Below are 25,700 nucleotides of genomic sequence, written 5' to 3' on the forward strand. Positions count from 1 at the left end.
TTTGTGTTTTTTGCCACTTAATTTTGTGTGAATATGTATGCCTTTTCATTGGTATGTGTCTATTCTGATTTTCTTTTGGCTATTTTTCTTGTTTGTTTCTTTCTTTTGTCTTATTTTGATTTGGTTTATACTGTCGTTATTGTTATTATTATTATTACTATTATTATTATTAAATATATGTCTATATTCTCATTAGAAAGAGAAGGAAAAACTGTAGGTTATGTGGGTGGGGATATGGGATGATCTTAAAGAAATTCGGTTAAGTGAAACCATAATCTTTATATATTATATGAAATAAAATCTATCTTCAATAAAAAGAAAACCACTTATAAAAAGGTCAGTCAATGCTTCAGCTCTGACTTTTCTCTCATAGTTCTAGGTTGCCAGATTAAAGATATATATAGATAGTAGTTCTCCTCATAGTAGGTCCATGAATGGAATATGGGGAACAGAAGCTCTCCTGTCAGTATTATAAACTGAAGGTTGAGAAAAATCATACTTATGGCAGATAAGGCCAAAATCCAAACATAGATAGATAGATAGATAGATAGATAGATAGATAGATAGATAGATAGATAGATGATAGACAGATAGATATTGATAGATATAGATATAGATATATTAATTTACACTTCTCTCAAACAATGCATCCTACTTGCAACCTCTGCTCCCTCCACTCCTCTCAGTAACCTCCTCCCCATTTCCCATCTCCTATTGAACAACTGTTCCTACTTTTAACTTCAGAAAAGAGCAAACTTTCCAGTGATATCAACAAAACAGGGTATAACAAGATGCAATAACACTAGGAAAAATAAACTTCATATTATGGCTGAATGAGTCAACCCAGGAGGAGAAAACAAGTCCCAAGAGAAGGTAACAAAATAGTCAAAGACATCCCTACACTGACCGTGGGCAATCCCACAAAACCCCCAAGCTAAGCAAACAGAAGTTTGCTAAGGTCCTAGCACAGATGAATGCAGGCTCCATGACTAGTACTTCAGTCTCTGGTAGCCCTTGTGAGAAGTATATTTTAAAGAGCAGTGGATTAGGAAGCCCAAGCACATTTCCTAAACAGGAAATAAAAGCAAGTAATTCAGCAGGAGTGTGGAGTCTCTTAGCAAGTTCCTGTCTCAGCTGGAAATCCATTGGCTGTTTCCTGGCACATCTTAATAATGGTCCTCCTTCACTGCTAAGTAGGATGTAGTCCATTCCTGGCTACAGCCTGGAACTAGCTGAGAGCTGGAATTCAGCCAGGAGCCTGACTGGCACCAACCCGGTGTTCAGGAACTTAGCTCCATTTGTCTCAGATTGGTTGAGTGTGTGCATTCATAACAAGAACGGGTTTAGGACCAATCAAGTGGGAGATCTCAAAACCAGTTATGTAAATCAAGAACTTGCTGTAAATAGAGAGATTTCTATAAAAGCTTGTATGTATATCTCCTCCTCCCTGTTTGCTACAGCAGGATCAGGGAGAGTGAAATGAGAAAGATTAAATAAATGTAACACATGGACTATGGTTCCACTGGACAAAGGACAAGAATAGGCAGAGGTGTGTGTGGTCTTAGTATGTATTTAGTAGCTTGGGCATAGATTCTGCCCATCTACAAGGAGGCATATTTGTCTGTTTGGGCCCTGCTGATTGTGATTTTTGAGCTGCCAGGTACAGCTGCTCCTGACATTTTCTACCCAGCTGTGCCACTGTTTATAAGTGCTACAGTTATGAACATGAGCCATCACACTGGATTAGAACTTTATTAGAATGATTGGAAAGATATCTATTTTATAAACTTTAACTATTAGAAATGATTAGAAAAAAATAACTTGATCGTTAGAAAGATCTGATTAGTTTTCAAAAATGAAAATGAAAATGAAATGAGGTGTTCTATACCTATTAAATTAATATATCCAAAGAACATGGAATAGCTTAAAGTATAATCATGCTAAAGAAATCATTTAACATTTATATTTATTATGAAAAACTCTTTCAAGATATGTCCATAATTGTTTATCTGCCTTTGTCTCTTATCTGATGCTGTGTATGTGAGTGTGTGTGTGTGTGTGAAGAATGCATGTGTGACTTTCTTATTTTTATGATTATAAGTTAATTAAATGTCTTCTTTCCCTTTCTTTAAACTTCCCATAAGCTATACCACAATATCTTTCAAATTTATGGCCCCTTTTACTAATTTTGTTGCATGTATATATGTAAATACATATATATTCCTGAATATAACATAATCAGTAAGTTTAATGTTACCTTGATGTCGATTTTCAAAGCTGAATTTTCTGAAAACACAAATAATTGATGTGATCTCCCCTGAGAATAGTTACATCTTCCTTTTCCATGTTTCCTCAGATGCCTATTGTTCGTTGAGCATGGTTTAGTCCTAGTGGATTGTTTTTCATAAAGTTTAGCTCAGTTTTGAAAGGTCAGGTAATTGATGGAACTTCTAATATTATTAGTAGAAATATTATTATGACAACACCCCCTGATCACTTGGGTATTGCAATTTTTTTTGCTACTTCACTTTATTATACCATGAACATTAGGTGTGAGACTAGGCTGTGGATATATCTATTATGAACTTGGAACCTGGAATTGTGAGAGGACTTTGGGAGTCTACGAGGGTGACTGTACCTAAGACCTTACAGCAGTGAGGGATATGGACCCTAAAGTGGCATCCTTCTGTAGCCAGGCAGGATTCCCTCTGAATGTATAATTGGACTACCTCACCAATAAAAATTTCAACCCCAAATATGTCTTATCTACAAGAAGTGCAGGAACACAGATGTCACAGCGACTGGGAGAAAGACAGACCAATGCCTGGCCCAACAGGAGATCTTTCCCTTGGGTAACAACCAAACTGGTCCTGCCCCCATTTTATTTGTTTTTTTTTTTTTCATTTGTTCCCTTTCCCGGTTTCCCAGACATAAGCCCTTTATCCAACCCTCCTCCCCTTCTTCTGTAAGGGTGTTTCCCTCCATATCTATCCCGCTTCCAGCCACAACCACAACATTCCCCTACACTAGGGGTTCAACCTTGGCAGGACCAAGGGCTTCTCCTTCCATTGGTGCCCAACACAGCCTTCCTCTGCTACATATGCAGTTTGAGCCATGGAGTCTTTTGGTAGCCGTTTAGTACCTGGGAGCTCTGGTTGGTTGACATTGTTGTTCTTATGGGGTTGCAAGCTCCTTCAGCTCTTTCAATCCTTTCTCTAAGTCCTCCATCGAGAGTCTCATTCTTAATTCAGTGGTTTGCTGCTAGCATTCACCTCTGTAACTGACATGCTCTCTTAATGGTACTCTGTCATGCTTTTTCAGAGGAAGCTAGCTAGCATAACTGTTCTCTGAGAGGCTCTGCCCAACAGCTGACCAAAATGGATGCAGACCCCCACAGCCAAACATTAGATCAAACAAAAACACTTGTGAAAAAGTTTGAGAAAGTATTGAAGAAACTGGAGAGGATAGGGACACCAAAAAACACCAGCAAAGCCAAATAATCTGGACCTATTGGTGTTTCTAGAGAAAGAACTAATGACTTAAGGAGCCAGGGTGGGTTGACTCCCCAGGAGGAACCTCCACCTTCTCAGAGGTTAAAGTCAGGAGTGAGGGGACTGTGAGGGGGAACTGGGAAGATGGGGGCAGCAATTGGGATGTAAAGTGAATAAATGAAAGAAATATAAAAAAAGAAGTATGTGGCTAAAACCCTTGAACAAACAAACAAACCAACAGAAATAATGTGCAACTTCCAAATTAAAAAGGAAATCAAAAGACATACACAGTTATGGTGGCTATAAACCACATCAATAAACAATATAGCACAATAACCTTAAGTGTTCAGTGGTACAATACATAACTGTGTGGCATCCAATGCTACTCTAATTGCATTTATGCCCTGTTCAAACAGAGGAAGGCCATGACTAGTACTGGAAAGCTAGTTAACTACTTGATGCTTCTGAAGTTATGCATAATGGAGAATTCTAACCATAAATTTACTAATCCAATATAGTCACAATACAATCCAATATAACAAAAAATTGTATATTATTCTAATCAAGCAACAATGTATAAACATTTGTCTGAATATGCAAAGATAAATTTAGTCTTCTCCACTCATAAAGAAACTCTTCACTGTAAAATACAATAATTTCAGAAAGTCCTAAACAGTCAAACCATAGGTTTGTGGAGCCCAGTCTCACTGTCTTCTTAATACCAACTTGTTGATTTAGGGCTATGTATGTGATCAAGGATATATGGATCTCTAATGAAAGCTGGATATCTACTGAGTCCAAACATTACTGAAGAAAACAAATTCTCCATTCTCCAGAAGTCCATCAAATGTCAAGGATAACTAAAATAGAATGGGACTTCATGAGGATTGCCCAAGCCATGCTTAGATTTTAGCTACCTTGGTCTGGTACAAGTCTTGTATATGCAGATTCAACTGCTTGCAGCTCATGAGTACAACTCTACTGCTGTGCCTACTAACTTTGGTTCATTTTATACCATTATATTCACTAAAACGGACTAAATAATGTAGGTAGACTGGCCAGCAAAACTCAAGAATCTTAACTCCATGCCCTGGGATTTCATGCCCAAAGCACTCAGCTTTGACTTTTACTGGTATATTCTAGAAATAAACTCAGAAGGCCACCATCAGGCCCAGGCATATTTGTGCTTAAATGAAAAAGTAACCCATTAAAGATAATTCAAGGACCACAAGAATATACATTCTATATATCCTAGAAATACCTTTGTGCCACAACACTGAATAGTGTCTCTGAGCTAGTCTTAAAGGTTAAATGTTGGCTCTCTGAAGTTTCAGGAAATAAGAATGTGTCTGTGCTATTCTGTTGTGAGTCACAAAGTAATAGAATAACAGAAGCACAGAGGACTTTGCACTACATTCTGTATCACATGTAAGACAGACAAGTTTCTAACAAAATAGTCACATTTACTGTCATTGCCAATAACGTCGATTTGAGAATTCCTTACAATATTAAAGTCAGAAGGAGAGTCCCCTATGTCTGTTATCTTTATATTTTGTTTACTTCTTACCACCATACTCTGTTGAAGTGAACACTAAAGATAAGTGTGCTACAAAATATGTAGATAAACATCAATATTTTACTAACTTCCCTCAAGTGTCATTTTCCAAATAATAGCTCTCACCATGGTAATAGAGTTTAGTGATTCAAAGCAACACAGAAATTGTTCAAGATAGAATGTAATGTGTACAATAGTAGTTTTATTATATGGTCAAGGAAATAAATTATGCCAAACACTACAAACTTAGCAAACTATCCAAAGGCAGTAAGATAATCAATATTGGAAAAATCCTATAGTGACCAATTTTCTGAATCAGTGTTAATTATAATCACATTCTAAATATACCTGCAGATTAGTATAAAACTTACCATCAGGAAAATATCTTCATTTTGTAGCAGAAAGAGACCATTACATTATACCACTGGTCAAAATTCAACTGACTGTGGTATGCCTAATGTCAGTTGTTAAATTTAAAAGCATCATCAGCACTCAAATAAAAAGTATTGAGGAAGAAATGGAAAAATATAAATCCAAAGGAATAGTATGCCTGCTAATGAGAAACACCTGTATGTGTTCTGTATATGACAGAGAAGCTGTATCCATGAAATTTCCATCATTAACTTTGCTAAAATTGAATGATATGACGAGACTCCAAGTTTAAATGTCATTGGAAATATGGGGAAAATTAAAGGCTACCTGAACAGCTACAGATAGCAATGGGTTTTAAGAAATGGACAATCGATCTTGTTCTAGAATTAGTCTTTGAAGGAACACAATATCTGAAGAATTCAGCACTAAACAGAAACATACAAGTGGGCAAACAAATACACACACACACACACACACACACACAAAACACAATGCATATGTTTGTGTGTGTGTATTTGTGATCAACACTTGTTGAATCCAATAGTCATTATATATATATATAATTATATTTCATACATATATATATGTAATTATATTACATGGTTAGAAAATGCATAACAATATGCCTAGAATTTGAAATCAAATATGACATATCTGATAGGAGCTGTGGATGAAAGATGAAATGATGTAAGTAATAGTTAGATCATATGTTCATGTATGAACCATGAAAAATACTTAAATGTCCTAAAATGTATACATTTAAGTACGGAATTTAGTGAATTCACCTTATAAAAGGGGACAGTCCTCAACCAAACATTTAGGCCACCAAGTAAAATGTTCAGTACTGGAAGTGTGTTATTTCCTAAATCTTTCATTAATGCGGTCTCATAGACTCTACAGCAATCAAAGGCTACAGCCTAGGATATCTGCTACTCTATACACCTTAACTGTGAGGTCTCTTACTAGAAATGTAGCTTATTTATGAGATGAGATGCAGAGAAACTGAGCTGGTGGCAAATTAGAAGCTTCACTATTACTGACTAGAAATCCTGGTATTGGGAGATACTCTACACATAACTGGTAGAAAGAAGAATTCATCAATACTACCCAGTTACAAATGACACAACCTACAATAGTGGTATGCCTCATGAACTCCTTGCACAAAAGTCATTGAAGTAATCATTCATTTTTATGCATTTATGATGTAATCCATAAAGAAGAACTAATAAAGAACATTGTTAATATGACAAAAACCTGATAATAGATGTGACAGGAGCCTAGTGGAAAACCTGATAGTATTATTTTGCTAAAGTAATCCAGTAATAAATTGACTCCCATAAATAAGCATATTTTTCAAAAATCATCAACAAAGCTTTTACTTGTACTAGATAGGAAATAACATAAAGTCTCACAACTGTACAATATGTCAAGAATGAACCCTTGGAGTACTTGCAGCTAAATGAGATGTCCTTAACGATTCTCTCAGTTCAATCCTCTGAGATTTCTGCAGAAAAGGATGTAAAAAGATTGTCAGAGCCAAAAATGGTGAGTAACTGAAAAGAAACAGAAACTTCTAGACAAATAGACCTAGTAAATTTGAAGTCACCAAGCCACTGATAGCAAAAAAGATTGCATTGCTCAAGTCCCATAGGCAGAGCATTCAACTTCCTCAATAGTAGGACATTTTCATTCAGTTCCTAAATAGAACCAACATATGCTACAAACATCTTTGCTGTTGCAGACACTGTTAGGCTTTCTATGGTCAATAACTACTAATGAAGTAACTTACTGCTAGCTCTAGAATTTCCAGTGCACAATGTGGTTCAAACAAATATCTACTTTTATCTTTTCTATACCTATTAACAAAATCTCCTTTGCTTTGCACCATTTGTAAAATAATCATCAATGCATGATACTTTGGATGCATTTTCATGTCTATTTAATGAGTCTCCAAAACTTTAAAACATGGAAAGACTACATGATGAAGTAGAAGATAGAATAAAAGGATGTTATATAATATATGGTTAGAACAATGATGCAAATATCAGAGCCATTACACTATATGTAATAATAGAACTTCTGAAATAACACTAGTAAAACACTTGAATCACCCATTGTCAACTCTTCTGAGAAAGTATCAGCTAATATCAGGAGTCCAAAGTGAAGGGGGCATTAATTCAAATATAATCAATATTTAACACAGCATTTGATCTTAGCATGTATTTCTTCCTCTCATCACTATTAAGTATGCTACCATAGACAGGAGGCACCAGTTCTTCTACAGACAATCCCTTGACTTTACTAACAATGATTGTTTTAGTGTATCTGATATATTTTTCTCTGTCATATCCAAAGAGAATGACAAAGGAGATGTGATCTCCAGTGCTAAAACTGTTATGTGTATTCCCTGGGGTAGTAGGATGGCTCCATTTTTCTACTGCTATCTTAGTTCCACTTTCAGTCTGCCACCCATGATACCAGACTGCTGGAGGCGATTCTAGTTATGCAAATTATTTCCATCCATATGACTTCATAAAAGAGAATGAAGTACTGATTAACATAGAAGCATATTTACACTGACCAGAGACTAGCTTGTCTTTATCTTCTATGCAATCCTTATGTTTAAAGTCATACAATAGTCCATTACAAAAGTGTTTTCTGTCTTGAGTTATTTTTCATAGGAACTTCCTATATTTGACTTCATATATCACCCATAGCATGGCTGCTAGGCTTATTCTTTCCTTTCCCTCTTCCAGGAATCAATCTCACTTTCCAGATAATCTTTGAAGGCTGGTATAACTTCACAAATCTGCTAAAGCCTTTCCAACTTTAAAGAAATCCAAAGAGTTCATTCAAACTAACTAGAACTCCATGTCTGCCTCCAGATCCTTGCTTATTACTTGCTATTTTTAAGTCAGTGATGAACCCTACTCTATCAGTCTCAGTCAAGTGGATATGAATTATTTCTTTTTAATACTTAATTCCCTCAGCAATGATTTTCCCATCTCTACTTTCTTCTAGTATTTAATAGCAATGGCTATTTTCTATAGTGATGGAACTGTGTTTATTATAACTTATATGAGATAATTAATCAGAAAATGATTACCGTCTATTGTCCCCTTTTATGAAGACTATGTCCAAAGGGAGAAATGAGGATATATTGCTCAGTTTATCTGGTTCCACAGCTCACACACTGATGCAATCTGTCCCCATATCCAGTGAACATGCAGGCCAGGCTGTGAGAGTTCTTTGTTTACTGAAGCTTTTCTGTAATTCTAGCAGTTTCATTGTTGAAAAGTTTTTGATGAACACCTTCATACACTTGAACAGAAATAAAAGTAATATCTACATGCTGGCTCAGGGACTTTCCATTGATCTTTAGCAAAGGCAGGATTCAAGTTGTATCTTTTACTTTTCTAAGTCATTCTTTTCCTGTTACTATAAGACTTCAATGGGATCCAGGTCTTGGGGTGATAGATTAGTTAAAACACTAGAGAAATTTGAACAAGTTCTCCTTCCTACAGACAGCATATTCTCAAATGGCCACAATTACCTGTTTGTACATGGACCAAAATCCAAGATGGAGTGAGAAGAGACAGTAGTCAGAACTGGCAGGACTGTCCACACTGACCTTTACAGCTTTATCTACAGCAAAATTTCCTCTTGCCTACTAACCCAGAAAGATAGACTTCATCATTGATCTCCTGTCCCCGGTAAAAGTCTCCTTCCAGAATTAGGCATAAGAAATCTCTACACCGCCATTATTGAACCCACTGGTCTGTGGGAACACAATCATCCTATTTCTCTTAGTTATTGGAGGTTCTAAGTGACTGCCAATTCCACAGGTACTAGGGAATGTTAGAGAAGTCACTTCTCACATGAGGGTTGCTGGGGTGACCCAGCATATAAGTTCTTCTGAAGGATTTTTAACTAGGTATATGACCTTGAATATAGGACTTCTGAAATCCTGCTTAGGGTTGTTGGAATAGACCTTGAAGAAACACTTTTCAACCCTGACCAAAGCAGTGATGCTTTCTTGACAGGGAGTGTTGGTGCCTTTCTATTTTTAATAAAGTGTAGCTTCTGTTCATAGTTTTTTTTTTTTTTTTTTCTTTTCTACCATGTTGTGGTTTGCCTTGGAGTTCTCTCTGAATTTGTAAATAAAGGCAAGAACTCGAGATTTGGGCAGATGGAGCAGTCAGGGGTGAGAGGGGAGGAGTCAGGAGAGGGGAGGAGTCAGGAGAGGGGAGGAGTCAGGAGAGGGGAGGAGTCAGGAGGCAGAGAAGTCAGGAGGGGGAGGAATGAGGGGAGGAGAAAGGAAAGAAGGGAGGAGAGAGTTGTTGTGGGAGAAGGAGATGCTGGAGATGGTGCAAATAAAATAAAAGGTGCAGGGATGAGGGATTTGGGAGCTAGGAATAGGACAGTGTAGGGTGGACTGCCCAATCTAGACGCTAGATTGTTTTCATATTAATTGAGTTGTGTTTTCTTTGTACTGGCTGCTTCGGGTTGGAGAGGAAACTGCAACAAACTGCAACACTACCACATGTCATATTAAGCTGCATCAGAAATCTAAAAGATGTTGGGAATTGGTCTTTCTTTTATACAGCTCTGTGTATGCAGATGCTGACAATATCCAGATGGGCATTGTCATGAATATTGAAGAGTGACCTATATGGGTATTATGTATAGAATGTTCCCAAATTACATCTGATTGGTTAATTACAAGATGAAAAGCAAATTTATGGGCAGCAGAATTATCGAGGCTGGACTTTCCATTCTAGCCTGGAATCCCAGGGAGAAGAGCCAGATGGAAGAAATTCACCATGAGGCAGATTAGGATCCAGGAGGAGATGGTCCAAGGGGTAGAGGAAGTCAACATAGGTCACCATGAGGGCAGGCATGAGGAAAATTCACCAAGGGATTTCTCCATGAGGATAGAGAGCTAGAACAGAGTGAACCAAGTAGAGACTAGATACAAGTAACTCAGGGCATATGGCTTGTGACTATTCTAAGATAGTATAGAGGGATAGGGATATATGTTCAGTCATTGTGCTTAAAATTTAGTGAATAAATTTATAAGCCCACATATCAATTATTTGGAAGCTATCTGGGCAAGGAAAAAAGCCGAACATTTAAGGTTAACCATACAAATGTTCTGTGCAGACATACAAGATGGGAAAATGAAATTCATTAGTAACATGAGATCTAAAAGCAGACTTACCTAGTTCACATTTATTAAAATTACTCATGACCTTAATGAGCCTGGAAGGGCTATATGCCTCTTGGACAGTCATCCTTTGACTGTCTTTCCTCTCCTCCCCTTTTTTTGCTCAGAGTTTGACCTCCAGGTAAGGGGCTTTCTTGATTCAACCTGAAAATGTTAATTAAGTAGCCATTCCTAGTTTTCCCTCTCGAGGCCTCTGCATACACACATGCTCTGCCAATCAGTAAGTACATGGTTCTACCTCAGAAGAGTCACAAAAAGCGTGGAAATGTTTCCTATAAAAGTTTATTTTTTCTATACTGAGAAAACCCCTTGGCTTTGTGTCCTAGAATAGAAAATGAATTAAGAAATATATTGGGTCCTGCCATCTCTATGGGCATGCTTACCGTAACTGGGATAGAAGAGTCCCCATATTCTTGGGACTTCCTTGTCTTAAAACTAAGAACTGCCCTGATTTCTGCCCAAAAACCCAGATACTCTTTCTTTTGGTTTCATACTTCTCTCTTTAATGGCCTCTTGGTTGCAAGTACTTATATTGTTTACAATGTGATATCTTTCAAAATAGAAAATATAATGGTTAATCATTTCAGGTTTTCTACTTCTATCTGAAGGTACATACAGATTGGTTATGAAAATATATATCAGTGTTATAGTCTTAGATTTCTTATGGGTATGTATAATATTAGAAAAATCACATGCAGCCTTATGGAAAAAACAGCTCTGGAGAAGGGATTTGACAATAATACCTCAATCTCCAAGCCCACTTGTCTCAAAGTTTATTTCAAACCCTCTCACCTAGTTCTGTGATGTGGCCTCCTGATTCTGTGATATGGACAGAATGTACAGCCAGGAAAAAGACAATATGTGCTTCTGAATAGCTATGAGCCAAACTATTTCCAAGGCTTCTATTAGTAACTAATTGAATTAAAATAACGTCTATAATTAAACCCACTAACTGGATACTCATATATGGCTAACTCAATAATAACTCTAGCATCTTAGTTTTAACATGGTTTCCTCAGCTAAATTATGTTAGATAATATACATCTAACAGATGTTTTGAAGATTAAAACAACTAAACCAAACAAAGACACGATCAAATAAACAAAACTTCTCTACATGCTGCTTAAGTCATAAATGTTGCCCTATATTTTCTCCATGGATTACCTAGAAACCTGCAGGGCCTAACAATTTAATAGCAATTGTATAGGTAATATTAACTTGTTGTACTTCTCTATATGTCTTTTGGATCTGATCTTTTATCATGGCGATAATGCATATCTCCTGAATTGAACAATCCCTTGTTCTAAATTTGAGATGTGATTCTTTAAAATATTTACTGTAGAAACTTAGTTGGATCATTGAACCTTAGCTTTGTGTTCAATAACACTTCCATGGAGTATATGAAAATGGATCCTAATTATATTACACCTCAAGTGTTTTTTTCTAAAAACTAGGATGCAAATACTAAAAATTAAAAATGTAGAAGGACTTAAATTATGTCACAAGGAAAAGATGTGACATATAGTGAATTAGGGCCCCTGATACTGCTTGACAATTCCTCTATAAAATTTTTAATACAATAATTGTAAGTTTGTTTGCTGTTCTTTCTTTTGAATTATTTATGTTTTTAACCAAAACATAAACAATACATATAATAAAATGGTTAAATAGAATTACAGCTATTTAACTCGCTGATAGCCACCCTCATCAATTAGGTTATGTTTTTAAAAATGGAAGTCTTATTTTGAAATTCTTGCTGCAAAATAAACATTTTGTTCTGTTGACCTGTTGACCTGTAAGACCATAGAGGTCTTGGTTTTTAAACTAAAATTCCATGCATGGACAATATTAGATTAAATCTTTTAAGAAAATAAATTATTATTAAATTAAACAACTACGTACTGATATTCTTCATATATATTATATATTATATATAAAATATATAATTTGCAATATATACAATTCACATTATATATCATTTGCATAAACTCTTTCTTAGGATAATTCAAGTAAGTAAAATAAGTAAATAAGTAAATATGAGATAACTATGTAAATAGATGTAAGATATGTTATGATTTTAATTGTATTTTACAAATACAATTCCACAGCAGGACTCCTGTCTTGTTTAGCGTTGCCATTGCTATTAAGAAGCACCATGACCAAGGCAACTCTGAGAATGGACAACATTTATTTGGAGCTAGTTTACACATTCATTTAGTCCACTATCATCATGGCAGGAAGACGTGATACCATCTAAGCAGGCAGGGTACTCGAAAAGCTGAAAGGTCTACCTCTTGTTGTAAAGGCAGAAAAGAGAAGATTGTCTCATAAACAGATAGGTGAAGGATTTCAAAGCCCACATCCACAGTGGCACACTTCTTCTAACAAGCATAAATGTCCTATTGGGGCCAGTCCCTGGTCTAAGCTTAGTCAAACTGAAAACCTTTCTGTTGGATATGGCACCACCTCACCAGAATAATTAGCATATGTGTAAGTTAAATGCAGGGCAAGTATTAATGAGTAAAAAAGAACTATTAGATGTCTGTTGCTCCTCTCTCCAGGGCCAGATCAGATTCAGCTTTGTAGGAAAAACCAGAAAATCCTCCTCCTTCTCTTTAGGGAAAACAGATAATTCCTCATATATTACATGACAGAACAAATGATAGTCTTGCTCAGTGGAGAATCTTAAATTCTGCACTGACATCCTTAATTCATAAACTACTGAGAGACAAGTAGCCATTTCTCTGCCTCCGATAGCTCCCATCATGACATATCAGGAGCATATAAACAGGGTAAACTTTACCTACAACGCAAATAATACAGGACCTGCTTCAAAGATCAATTGAGCATCCCCCTTTCCATGGTTTTTAATTCTTACTTTTAGCAAAAGGTAATCCCGTGGTAAATACTGTAATCACTGATGTTTTCTAACTGAAGAAGATGATCTGATACTTTGACATCAAACTCACAGCTTTCAACAATTAATTATTAAGTCTTGAATGGGCAAGAAGCACGTAAGGAAATGTTTAAGTGCTTAGTAAATTCAAATCAAAACTACTGTGAGATTCCACCTTACATTAATCAGAATGGCTAAAATCAAAAATTTAGGTGATAACACATGTTGGTGAGAATGCAGAGAAAGACCACTTATCAATTGCTTGTGTGATTGCAAACTGGTTTAGTCTGTACCTAATTCATTGTCCTTTAAGTTTTATTGTGGGTCTTAGAATGGATCTTCATTGAGAGTTGGTACTTGTTCATTTTCATTACTTCTTTTGACAGATAAAAGTATGAAACCCTCTTGTAAGTACTTTACATCCTTTCTCAGTGCATGCTATATAAATATCATCAGTACATGGATACCTATCTCACCATACCTACTTTTGAAAATAATGCTATGAGATTCCATGATTCCGTAAGTTTAAGGTGTATAATTTTCCTCTGAGATCTCTCTATGTTAAATTTCCTCTATTGTTACATGTGACTCTTTTCTTGAGCCTCTACTATTCCACACTTTGCCATGTCCTCTGCCCCTGATTTCTTGCCTTCTCAAAATTCTCCACCAAAAAAGGAAATTTGCATGAAATACAAGCAACATATGAAACACAATAGCTGCAAGGAGATCTATGGTAAAAATGATTGCAAAATGGTTTGGCCTTCCAAAGAATGACTCAGACAAAGGATGTAACTAAACTAGCAAACTGTAGAAATTGTTGAAAGATGGAGCTGATGAATTCACGATAATAACTAAGTGGAAAGTAAAATCAAACAGACAGAAAAAAAAATTCACTGAGTAAATTTACTTCTATGGTCGTATGCACAAGGCTTTGAGGAAAGTTGAGGCTTTCCTCAAAAATGGAATGGTCAAGTAGAGGGGAGAAAAGGAGAGAAGAGGAGAGGGGAGGCGAGGAGAGGAGAGGAGAGGAAAAGAGAGGATAGAAAATAGAAAAGAGTAATATTTGTCACATAGCAGTATCAACTTATATATGACAGTGGAATTCAGATTGGAATATAGAAAGAACATCTGAGTCTCTTAATAGCCGAAGGCTGGGAAAATGAGCATGCCAATGTGAGTTTTTGCTCTTAGGTGGCAAAGCCCTGAACATTCAGAGATTCTCAGTGTCACAGCAGGAAACTGTTCTTCACATAGCAATTCTACACAGAGTGTGTCAAGGAAGGGAGTATAAGAGATAACGTTCTCCTGTTTCAGTCAGTTTCAGGTTAAAGTGAAACTATAAAATAAGCCATGTTTATCTCATTTTACTAAGGCAGAGTTGTGAGTGACATGCCTGAAACAGAGGCAGTAGCCACATATAAGGCCAAAGTTCCAGAAGATGATACAGATAAAAACCACTCTCACAAAAACAAGGGAGATGTAAGTTGATGTCATTAGGCATCTGAAGGCAGGTACAGGATAGAATGAGACCTGTTGTTGGACAAGAAGGAAGGATGGGAGGTAGAAATTTTTAAGAGAGGCAGAGGAGTCCAGAGTGAGGATGAGGGAACTGAGAGAAGGTGTTGGTGGATTCCTGCCCAAATTAAAGATTGTTATGTCTATTCTTAAGGCATAGATGTGTACAGAATTTTACATTGTCTAGATGGGCAAAATGTATCTTATCAATTGGATCAGAGGATATTGTGGGATATGTTATTTCATGTGGTGATTTAATTGAGTTCAAGAGAGTATATGGTGCCAGAAGCACTGGGCCCTCCATGGAATTGGGATGTGTATGCCTGGCATGGTAGAAACCAGCCAAGAGAGCTGTGAGTGAGGACAGAGATGCCTGACAGGGTGCTGCGTTGGTGCTCACGAACAGGGGGTCAGAAAGTAGATGGAGGTAGTTTGGAGTCACTGAGATAAATTAGTGTTAGTTCAAATGGCCTGCTGGAGACAGAACTAGCAAGATAGCATGACTACCAGGGTACACAGGAACCAGTTCTGCTCACTCCCACCTTTTTTATTTTTTATTTCAACAGGAAGAATCCAGAAGTATCTTGTTAATCCTATATTTCCATTGGATCTTAAACAAATTCAGATGTCAGAAGCAGTCTTTCTTCTCTTAGGAACACATTGTATTCAAACTGTTTACTAGATCCTCAAACTAGCTGAGAACTGCACTTCAGACTACAGGCCAAAAGATTCATTGATTATGAATTCATATTTGTTTTGGTTCTTTCTGTTTGTCTTCATGTGTGAATGAAAAATAAAAGAATGGATTAGGTACCAATCAGGAGAGAGATAGACAGAGGATAGAGAAGGAAGAAGTAAGAAGAGGAGGAAGAGGAGGAGAGGAGGAGAAGGAAGAAGAGGAAGAGGAGGAGGAGGAGGAGGAGGAGGAGGAGGAGGACAATCCGAAGAAAGGAAATAAAAAGTCCAAACCTAGAGATCTTCATTAGATGTGTAGTTTCAGTCTGATATTCTTACTTACTATAGCTCTAGCACAATTAAAGAAAGTTAAGAGATACAGTAAGAAGAAATGGACTTTACCTTGGGCTCTGGATACAATTAACAACAGACAAAAACAGCTTGTGGTACCTGGGGCTTAGCATGTACCTGACGTCATGGCCTTAACCCTGGCTATTAACAAGAAAGCCTCCTTTTCTGTCTGTGCCCTTTTGATTGTAACTATGGGCTTCCAAGTAGAACATACTGCTATTTATGCAGTTTTCAGATTTCCAGATATTATGGTTATGTTCACGAGTTATGACATTAATCAGACCTTTATTTCTGTTAGAGAGCTCTTCTATATATTCATTGTATTAAATAAAGGTATGATGGGTTATAACCCCAATAAAGCAATATTTCCAATTAGCATGGTATACAGTTTAAGAGGTATTTTAGAGAAAAAATTAAGATCCAATGAGGATAGAAAACATAAACAATAGAATGACTTCCAGAAAGGAGACTGACATACATGTCCCAGTCCCTGAGCAGCACACCACACTATCAAGGCTCTGGTGTACTTCCTAAGTGACAAGCCACAAAATCGACCAAGCCCCTCGTTTCTGCCCTAGCCTTCTGCTGCAGTGAGAAGGATCATCAGGAGCTGTCAGAATAATGGCATCCTGACATCTTTTCAGCCTGCAGCTGTCTCAGAAGCTATGCATGGTAGCATATCACCTTCGTGCTTCAGATATGGCTGCTCCTCAGGATCTGTCCACAGTGGGGACACCTATCCTACCTCAGCCTACTGCCATTGAGGCGTTGTCCATGATGCTAACTCTTTCCTGGCTTTTGTGAAACACCACTGCAAGATTTGTCTCAGAAAAGCTATCCACAATGGTAGGACCAAATCTCTAGCCACTCTTCCCCCAACAAGTAGTTGCACAGAGATGGTGCTTCAACAAAAGCTAGCTGCAGGCAGGGAGGATTTCCTACCATAACCTAAGGCCCAATGACAGAATAAATGAGTGAAAAAAAATCTACTAATCCTTGAACATGAAATCTTACCAAGCCCTGAATTCCCCTCACACCCCAAACACAAAATCTCTGAACAAGTGAGCCAGAAACCCATCCCTGAAAAACAAAACACCAAAACCTATAGGGTTGTTAAAGTCCCCTGTCCTGCCAAAGGACACAGCTGCTCAGGGAGGCAGGAAGTGACCCTGCTTACCCCATGTTGTCAAGTAGATGGTGTCAGGCTGTACTGAAGCCTGGAGTAAACATTTGAGGGGTGAGAAAACTCAGTCTGAGGCAAGAGGCAGCAGGAACTGCCTCGGGAGTCCCCACACCTGCAAGGAGGCAAGGGCCATTTGGTTCCCAGGCTCTCAGACATCCAGGCACAGTGGGATGTCATGGACCAGCTGAGAATGGAGTTGGAGCCTGGGTCTGGATCTGGCAAGGGCCAGGGGTGGGGGAAAAGGAGGAGCTCCAACTGGTCCAGTGAAGAGTCTGAGGACTGTCTGTGGTTGCAGGCTTGAGCTTGATGGCATCTGTATCTAGGAGCAGAGAGGCCTTCTACAGGAGATTAGACAGTGGCCCTATATGCAAAGGCTCTTTCCATGACTACCCATGGTGGATACTGATGAAAATAGGCAGTCCAGGGTTTTATGACATTTATTGTCATGGCAGAAAGTGGATGAATACAATCATACCCCACTTCTCAGGGTTGTTATGAGGTTAAATATCTTTTACATGGAGGCATGTCTGGGAAGAAAGACTCATTGTCTAAGCTCTTTAGGCCTTTACGTACCTCTTTAAACTGGAGATCTGTATTGAGCCTCCATGGAAATCTCTGCTCTGAAAAGTGCCACCTCTTAAGAAATCTGATATAAGCACTGTTCTTTACCAAATTCCCTGATGCCCACTCACAGGAGCAGAGGATATTATCCCTGGACTGGTTCCTCAATATCCTGGACTCACCAATAAATCTGTTTCATGAGACTTCCTGCCTAGTATCATTTTTGTTGGCCGAAGTCAAGAAGAAAAATCAATGAAGAGAAAAAAGAAAAGAAAAGTAGTGTGGCTGAGGCCCCAGAGCTCCTCAGCTCAATTGGAGATACTCTACTCTAGAAGCTGTAAAGCCTCTGCTCAGAAGGCTTCCTCTCAGGGATGTGTCATTTTTGGACTCCTGTATCTCAAGAGGCCCTAGCACTGAGACATTGTCCTACCTCAGAGTTCTAAGTTTTCTGAGCTCATGAATCTCAGGATTCACTTATACTGGAACCTGTCCCAACTCAAAGCTATGTGTTTCCTGGGCCCCCATATATCAGGTTTTCTTTCCATTGGGATATCTTTTCCTTTCATAGCTGTATGGTTTCTGGCTTCTGAGTTCCCAAATAGTCCTCCCATCCAAGTAAAAACACACATATGAACTTACAAAATTCATGGTAACATTCAAAGAACTGTACTATACAAATAAAGCTTGCTGTTTTTCAGTATATTGTAAATAGTTCTAACTCAATAACCATCTATACTAATTCTGGTCATATATCCTGAAAATCCTCAAACCATACCATGTTCTCCTATGTTCATAGCAGCTTTATTCATAATTGCCAGAAACTAAAAACAATTCACATGTCCCTTAACTGAAGAATAAGTAAAAAAACGTGGTTATTTTTCACCATGGAATATAACTCAGCTATTAAAAACAAGGATATTCTCCCCCTATCATCTGACCAAAATAGATGCAGAAACCCATAGCCAAAAATCAGATGATACTTGGGAAGTCTTGTGGAAGAATTGTAGGAATATTGAGGAACCTGGACAGGACAGGGATTCCCCCAGATCAATAGGGTCAACTAACCTGGGCCACGGGTATTTGTGTGGTGTGGGTGTGTGTGAGTGTGTGTGTGTGTGTGTGTGTGTGTGTGTTTGTGTGTGTGTGTGTGTGTGTCTTCCCCAAAAACTGGAGCAGAGGATATCCCTGACACTTTTGCCTGCCTGTGAATCCTCTTCCTGTAATGAGGCTGCCTAGTCCATTCCCTTTGGAAGGAGATGGCCCTAGTCCTGCAGTGACAATGATCATACCCAGGGGTGTCCTCCCTCTCTGGGGAGAAGGAAGGAGGAGAGTGGAGGGGCCGTGTTTTTCTAGGAGACCAAGAGAAGGGGAACTACTATTGGGAGGTAAAAATAAATAAATAAATAAATAAATAAATAAATAAATAAATAAATAGTTAATATATATGTTTTTTTTAAATTCTCCCCTATCCCTTGTAGCACTATTGTATCTGAGCTCCATGCGATCATTCTTCCTTCTTTGCACCAAATGAAACAATTTAGTGCTGACTCTATATGCTTAAATAACTGACATTCTACATAAGAATGTGTAACTTATCAGGGCAAATATTACTAAAGGAACTTCATTCTCTCAAATCAAGCACCATTTCAATAGCTTGGATAGGAATTCAACTTCATGAGTTCTGCCCCCAGCCATTGAGGAATATTGGATGGCTTAGTCTGGCAGAAGTCAAGCACATGTAAATGGGAATTCATGTTCACAAGTTTTGTCATGCTCACGAAATACTTTAAATACTGGTAAAATACAAATGCCTAATAACACTAGATTAGGTGATAAAGTGTTCTCAATGAACTAAAATTTACCAAGATATTGAGTTCAGCTTGTGACCTCCTCAGCCTGGCAGGCTAGGGAAACTGTGAAAACACCCACTACAGGCAGAAGCAAACCTGTATTAATACACCTTATCAACCTGAGCAGAAACATCTGCCTTGACTGGAGCTGTAATATTTAAGGCTCCAGAGTTAACAAACTGTGGCCTTGATGTGCCAGAGTTAACAAACTGCAGCCATGATGTGCAAGGAGATAACAAGAAGCAGCCTTTATTTGGGTCAGAGTTGACAAGCTGCAGTCTTGGTTCGGGTTTACTAACTGCAAAGATATAGAAACTTAGGTTTAATGCAGTACTGTTACTACAACCATGTTACTGTTCTAGGGATGGGCTTTGTGGTCTCTCACTTTATATAATCTGTGTTGAATATTAAAATTTGAGACTTGATCAGAACACTGTCTTGGCTCCCTTTTTCTCGTGCCCCCTGCACTTTTCACCTCCAGTCCTCCTTTCAGGTGAGCACTGCTCAACCTTAAGCTACATCACTTGGCCAACAAAACTCAGATACCTTTCCATGAATTCCCCTCATTTACTGAGGGTACTTCCTATACTAGTATGCCTTGATATTTATATATATATATATATTATATACAAATATCAGTTCCTTATAACTGCATGTCCAGAATTTTCCTAAAGGAACAAACTCCTCCGCCCTGAAAATTTTTATATAAAAAGAAAAATTAACACACTCAATTTTATTAATGAACCACAAGGGCTGCTCAATTTATACAAACATACATACAACTTCCAATCTTCTTAAACTATGTCCCTGAGGTTTTAATATGAGCTCCTACTCATGTTTTCATTTTATTTGTCTTAATAGTGGACTGAAATATTGGAAAATATAAAACTGTCTGTGCTGTTTCCCTGTGAGCCTCAGACATGTAGTATAAATAAAGAATCACAGAAAACACTGATGGATGACCAAGCCACACATTGCACAGGCAACTGCCAAAGTTCTTAAAATCATTCAGTTTTCCAATAACCTCTTGTTTAAAATTTTCTACATCAAAATGGTATAACCTCTCTGATGTCATTCAGTTTTATACTTCATCTATTTCTTTTTTTAGAGCTAATACTTCCTTTTTTCCATCTTTATCAATTTTTTTCCATCTGTATTTCTTACTTACATTTCAAATGTTATCACCATGCTGTATTGAACTGAAAACTACAAATAACAACTCTAGGTAAACATCCTGATAGCATCTTTCCTTAAGTGTCAACATTTTGCAAATCTTAGTCCTTACCAGGGCTAACCTACGAAAAGATTCTCCAGGCAGAACCAGCCAGAGCATCCTCTCCTCTTTTTCATTCAGTGCTGTGCTAGATCCAGCCCCTCACCTCAACTCCATTCTCAGCTCTTCTGCAGAATCTCAGCAGCGTCTGGATGGTGAAGAACCTGAGAACCAGATGGCCCAGGCCTCCTTACAAGCAAGGGGACTTCCAAGTCAGCCCCGGCTGTGCCCTGTGATCAGACCTTGCGTCCCCACCCCGGAGCATTTGCCCAGAGTCTGCGTGGAGTAAGCAAGGTCAAACTTCTCGTGCCCTGCCTTACGGAGCAGACAGAACCCTGTGGCAGGATGGACTCAGGACCCCACCATTTATCCTACACCTACATCCATGATGTTATGATTGCAGAAGTCAGTAATGTTAAATTTCATAGCTGTAGAAGTTAGGACCTAACTTTCTAACTGATTATAAATATGCTGGAGATGCGCCATAGCCAAGCATATTAAACTAGTAGCTTTAATTGGAGGGGAGCTTATAGGATTCAATGTGTACTCACAGTGTATTAGAGGCTCTTAATTGATGACTAGACATTTCTCTAGAAGACAAGTTGTCAGGTATACTTTTCCTGTATTTACCCCATGATTTTCCTACACATGCAGTATAATCTGTAATAATTTCCCTCTTACAAACCTCGGTTTGTCTGAGATACATGATTGAAGATTCAAATACATCTCTCTTTTATTCACAATGAAAAGTATGATATAATATTGATATACAGTATATACTCTGGTATATATAGGAGGAATAAGAGAACAGAACTATAATTAGGGTATTATGATATATGAGAATATATATATGATGTATAATATATGAGAAATCATTCTATTTTCTCAGTGCTTACGTTTTCTTTCAAACCTAGTGTCTCTACATTCTATTTCATTGCTGAAAATGTTGAATAATCTCTTGTTTTTATTTACCTCATGCATACATTCTAGTTAAAATCAATGATTATAAACGATGAATTATTATAGAAGGAGAACATGAAATTGGAATTGAGATTAGTGGAGTAATGGTATGTATGATAAATTTCTATTAGATAAATGAATGAAAATCTTAAATATTAAATTATATTAAATCACAAAATAGTAATAATTCCTACATGAAATTTTTAATGATTGCACTTGTAATATATAATGGGATATTAACAAAATATGGTCACCATGGTGAATCTGTAGGAGCTGATGGGCTTTTAATGGCTCGCATATTTGTGTGTATAAGAATAATTACATTCAGACACCACTAGGGCTACTTTTCAGTCTTGGTCAATAAAAATTATATAATTATTAGTGTAACCAAATATTCCCATTGATTTCCCATTTCACAAAAGCAGTTATCAGAGATTAGCATTGTACAATTATAAGATAACAAAATATTAATGTAAGTTTAGATTTAAATTTAAATTTATATTAAATTAAAATGGATTCAGTTAAAAATAATCTGGTCATTGATTATTAAAATGTTAGAGATTGTAATCACTATCTGAAATATAGTGAATTCTTAAAATTGTGCAATATACCTGAATCTACTTGGGTATCGTGGTTAACTTTGTTACAAACGAGATCATAACATGCTAGACTATATCCTTAGGGCTCTGTTTCCTTCATCTTCCTCAAACCAGTCCATTCAGACACCCTGATCTTGGAACACATCCCTAGTATAAAGCTCCTAATAATAAGACAGATCAATATTGGAGTTCATGCAGTGAACCTCCAATTTATACTGCTTATGGAGATAGGAACAGCAACACTTAGTAAGTTACCATGAGACTTCCTGGAAACATGTTTGTTTCCCCAATCTGATGAAGATTGAAAAGGATTTGGGAAAGATGTTGTGTACCATAAAAGGGGGAAGTAACCGCCGGTACCCCTCCTCTCTCTTCCTATTTATTTAATTATCAGGTCTATGAGAATTTTTACCTAGTTATAACTTCAGCTTTTTCAGGCTGTGTTATTAATCCATTATTCCATTAACTTTGCAGCATGATAATTTACTCTGCTGAGATTTCTAAGTTATGAAATACTTCTGTTGTTGTACATGCTTTGTTAATTGTCTCCAAGGCATGTTTCTTGACCATAACTCCTAATGATTAATTCTTATCCTCTCAAAATATTGTCCAAGAATGAGACTTTTCAGGGAACAATTTACATGAGGAAGTGGTCCTAAACTTGTGGTTTTAGACCCATTTGTGTTGAAGGAAATTTTTATGGGGATCACCTGAGAATATTAGAAAACAGAGATATTTAATTTACAATTCATAACAGTAGCAACATTACAATAATATAGAAGCAGTGAAGTAATTTTAAGGTTGAGGGTCAAAACAATATGTGGAAATTTATGAAAGCCTTGCAGCATTAGGAAGTATAAGAATCACGGACAATATATATAATAGTCACAAAATGATATGTAATAAACTCAATGAAAATGGTTTACAGTTCCAAAGGGACACTCAGTACTGTGATGAATGGTAGAAAGAGATGTAGAAAAGCAGACACTATATACTAAGTAAAAATGACATGTTTAAATCATCAGCCTCGAAAGAAACAACAAGCCATGAACAGTTCCTATGTAAGAATATATATGTAGTTAGATATATTCGATATCATTTAGTAAAAAAGAGACTAAAAAAGGAGTGTGAGAATTGGTATGTGGAAAGGTGTGTAGGCCAATAACGGGAAGAAATGTAACTAAATTTTATTCTCTTTTGGTCAATAATTTATATATTAACCTTCAATCCTGATTTCAGCCCCCGTCCAAACTCTCCTCCAAGTCCCATGCACACAAATCCCACAACACTCAACAGAGAATGGGAAGCTCCTATGGGTTTTGGCCCCACTGGCTCTCTAAATCCTTCCCCCTACTCTTTTGCAAGACTCACAAGCTCTACCATATATAATGCTGTAGATCTTTGCATTTGTTTTCATCAACTGCTAAGTGAAGATTCTCAGTGAACAGTTATGCTAGGCTTCTGTCTGCAAACATAGCAGAGTGCCATTAATAGTGTCAGGGATTGGCTCTCTATCATGGGATGTGTTGCACATAGGTCTAGTAGCAAATCTACAGTTTTAAAGTAGCAATGAAGCTACTGAATTGTTAGTGGTAACCATAACATAAAAAAATGCCTTAAATGGTTGCAGCATCACAAAGTTTGAGGGCCAGTGACAGGGAATATAGTAGACATAACAAACATACTAAATATGATTGAAAATGGTTTACAATTTAAAAAGACACGCAATATAATTTAACTACATTAACATATATGACAGCTTACTGAAGTGACTGGTAGAAACAGATGGTGACAAGCACACACTATATACTAAGTAAAGGTTACAAATCCACTAATCAGCCCTGAAAAAAGCATATACTTAATATTCTACAGACTGAAATGTATATATGTGAAATATATATGTATGAATATACATGTGATACAAAATAGAAAATAGGGAAGACATAAATATAAAAGAGAGTGTAAATGGGTATATGGAAGGATGTGTAGAGAAAGAAAATGCTACAAGATATAATAAAATCATAATCTCAAGAATCAACAAAAATATAAAAGAGAAATTACACTGTGGAAGGAAGGTTATTTCTATGGGGATATGGTTTGTTTCTTTCCTTCATCAGATCTCAAATAATAGCAGATCCAGAAGAGGAAAAATAAGCAAATATATTTGCCACAAAACAGTTGATATATACGCCTGGTCTGGCAAACATACTCTGTGAAACTTATTGATGGTAACAGGATGGAAATAAAGGAGGATGTTACTGTTGGAAGTCGTCAATCCCTAAGAATGGACACTGGGTATCAGGTAAGAGAATCCCAGCAAAAGACATCATCGGCAAATCCAAAGCTCTCTCAAATTGATAACTAAGAACATTAAAATTTCTTTTTCTCCAGTGGAGTCTCACTGCATATAAGAATTCCTCAAAAGGATAGGACTTAACTGGAGATGGATTGCTCCCACAGAAAACACACAATTTCATATTTAGAGGAATTTTGTCTCATAACACAATGTCAGGGCCTTTTTTTTGACCTGACAGTTTCCTTGCTTATATATTAAGTTTGCTTCTTCTGTGTGTTAATGTAATTTCTATGAGTGTGACCATGTGTGTCTCACACCTAAGTATCCTGTACTTTTACCCTATTTTTCCTTGTTTTTTTTTTTACTTATTTTATCCTATTCTTGTGAAGTAGTAGTGGTGGTGGTATCATACATCTGTTTATCTTCTAAATAAAGACAGAGAAAGAAATAGAAATGATTTGGGAGGATGGATTATCACAGAGTATCTAGCAGGGGTGGGAAGGAGAATATCAAATCATAATATATTGTATGAAATAAATCTGCAAGGAAATGAACCATTCCTAAATGTGATCTTTCTTAATACATATTTTAGCTCTAAATTTTCAAAGTTCTGTAGGGTCACTGAGAGAAGTAATTAAATAGCAACTATTAACATAGCAGGTTATGAAGGGAGTATGAGAAATATCAAGCCTCCAGTCTCTGTTAGATATTGAATTTTAAGATGAATCACCTTTCTTACAGATAAATCCAAGATGGATGGCTGTGTAAAAGTGATGGAAAGTGATATATCAATGGCTACAGATGCAGAAATAAATTTCCAAACAGAGAAATCGGGCACTGAATGACTCTAAAGATAGCTGCAGGAAATTCCAATATCCCACCGCACATCACTTACC

General features: G+C 37.0%; 1 long non-coding RNA gene across 1 annotated transcript; it reads right to left on the reverse strand.

The window, feature by feature from the left end:
* Window positions 1-25,693, reverse strand: LOC134483508 (uncharacterized). Its single transcript, XR_010060339.1, has 2 exons — window positions 8,525-25,693; window positions 1-6,922 (listed from the first exon to the last, which is right to left on the reverse strand). It is a non-coding gene; the product is annotated as an uncharacterized LOC134483508 (long non-coding RNA).
* Between the last annotated feature and the right edge of the window lie 7 nt (window positions 25,694-25,700).

This window comes from Rattus norvegicus, chromosome 1 (genome assembly GCF_036323735.1).
Source record: "Rattus norvegicus strain BN/NHsdMcwi chromosome 1, GRCr8, whole genome shotgun sequence".
NCBI lineage: Eukaryota > Metazoa > Chordata > Mammalia > Rodentia > Muridae > Rattus > Rattus norvegicus.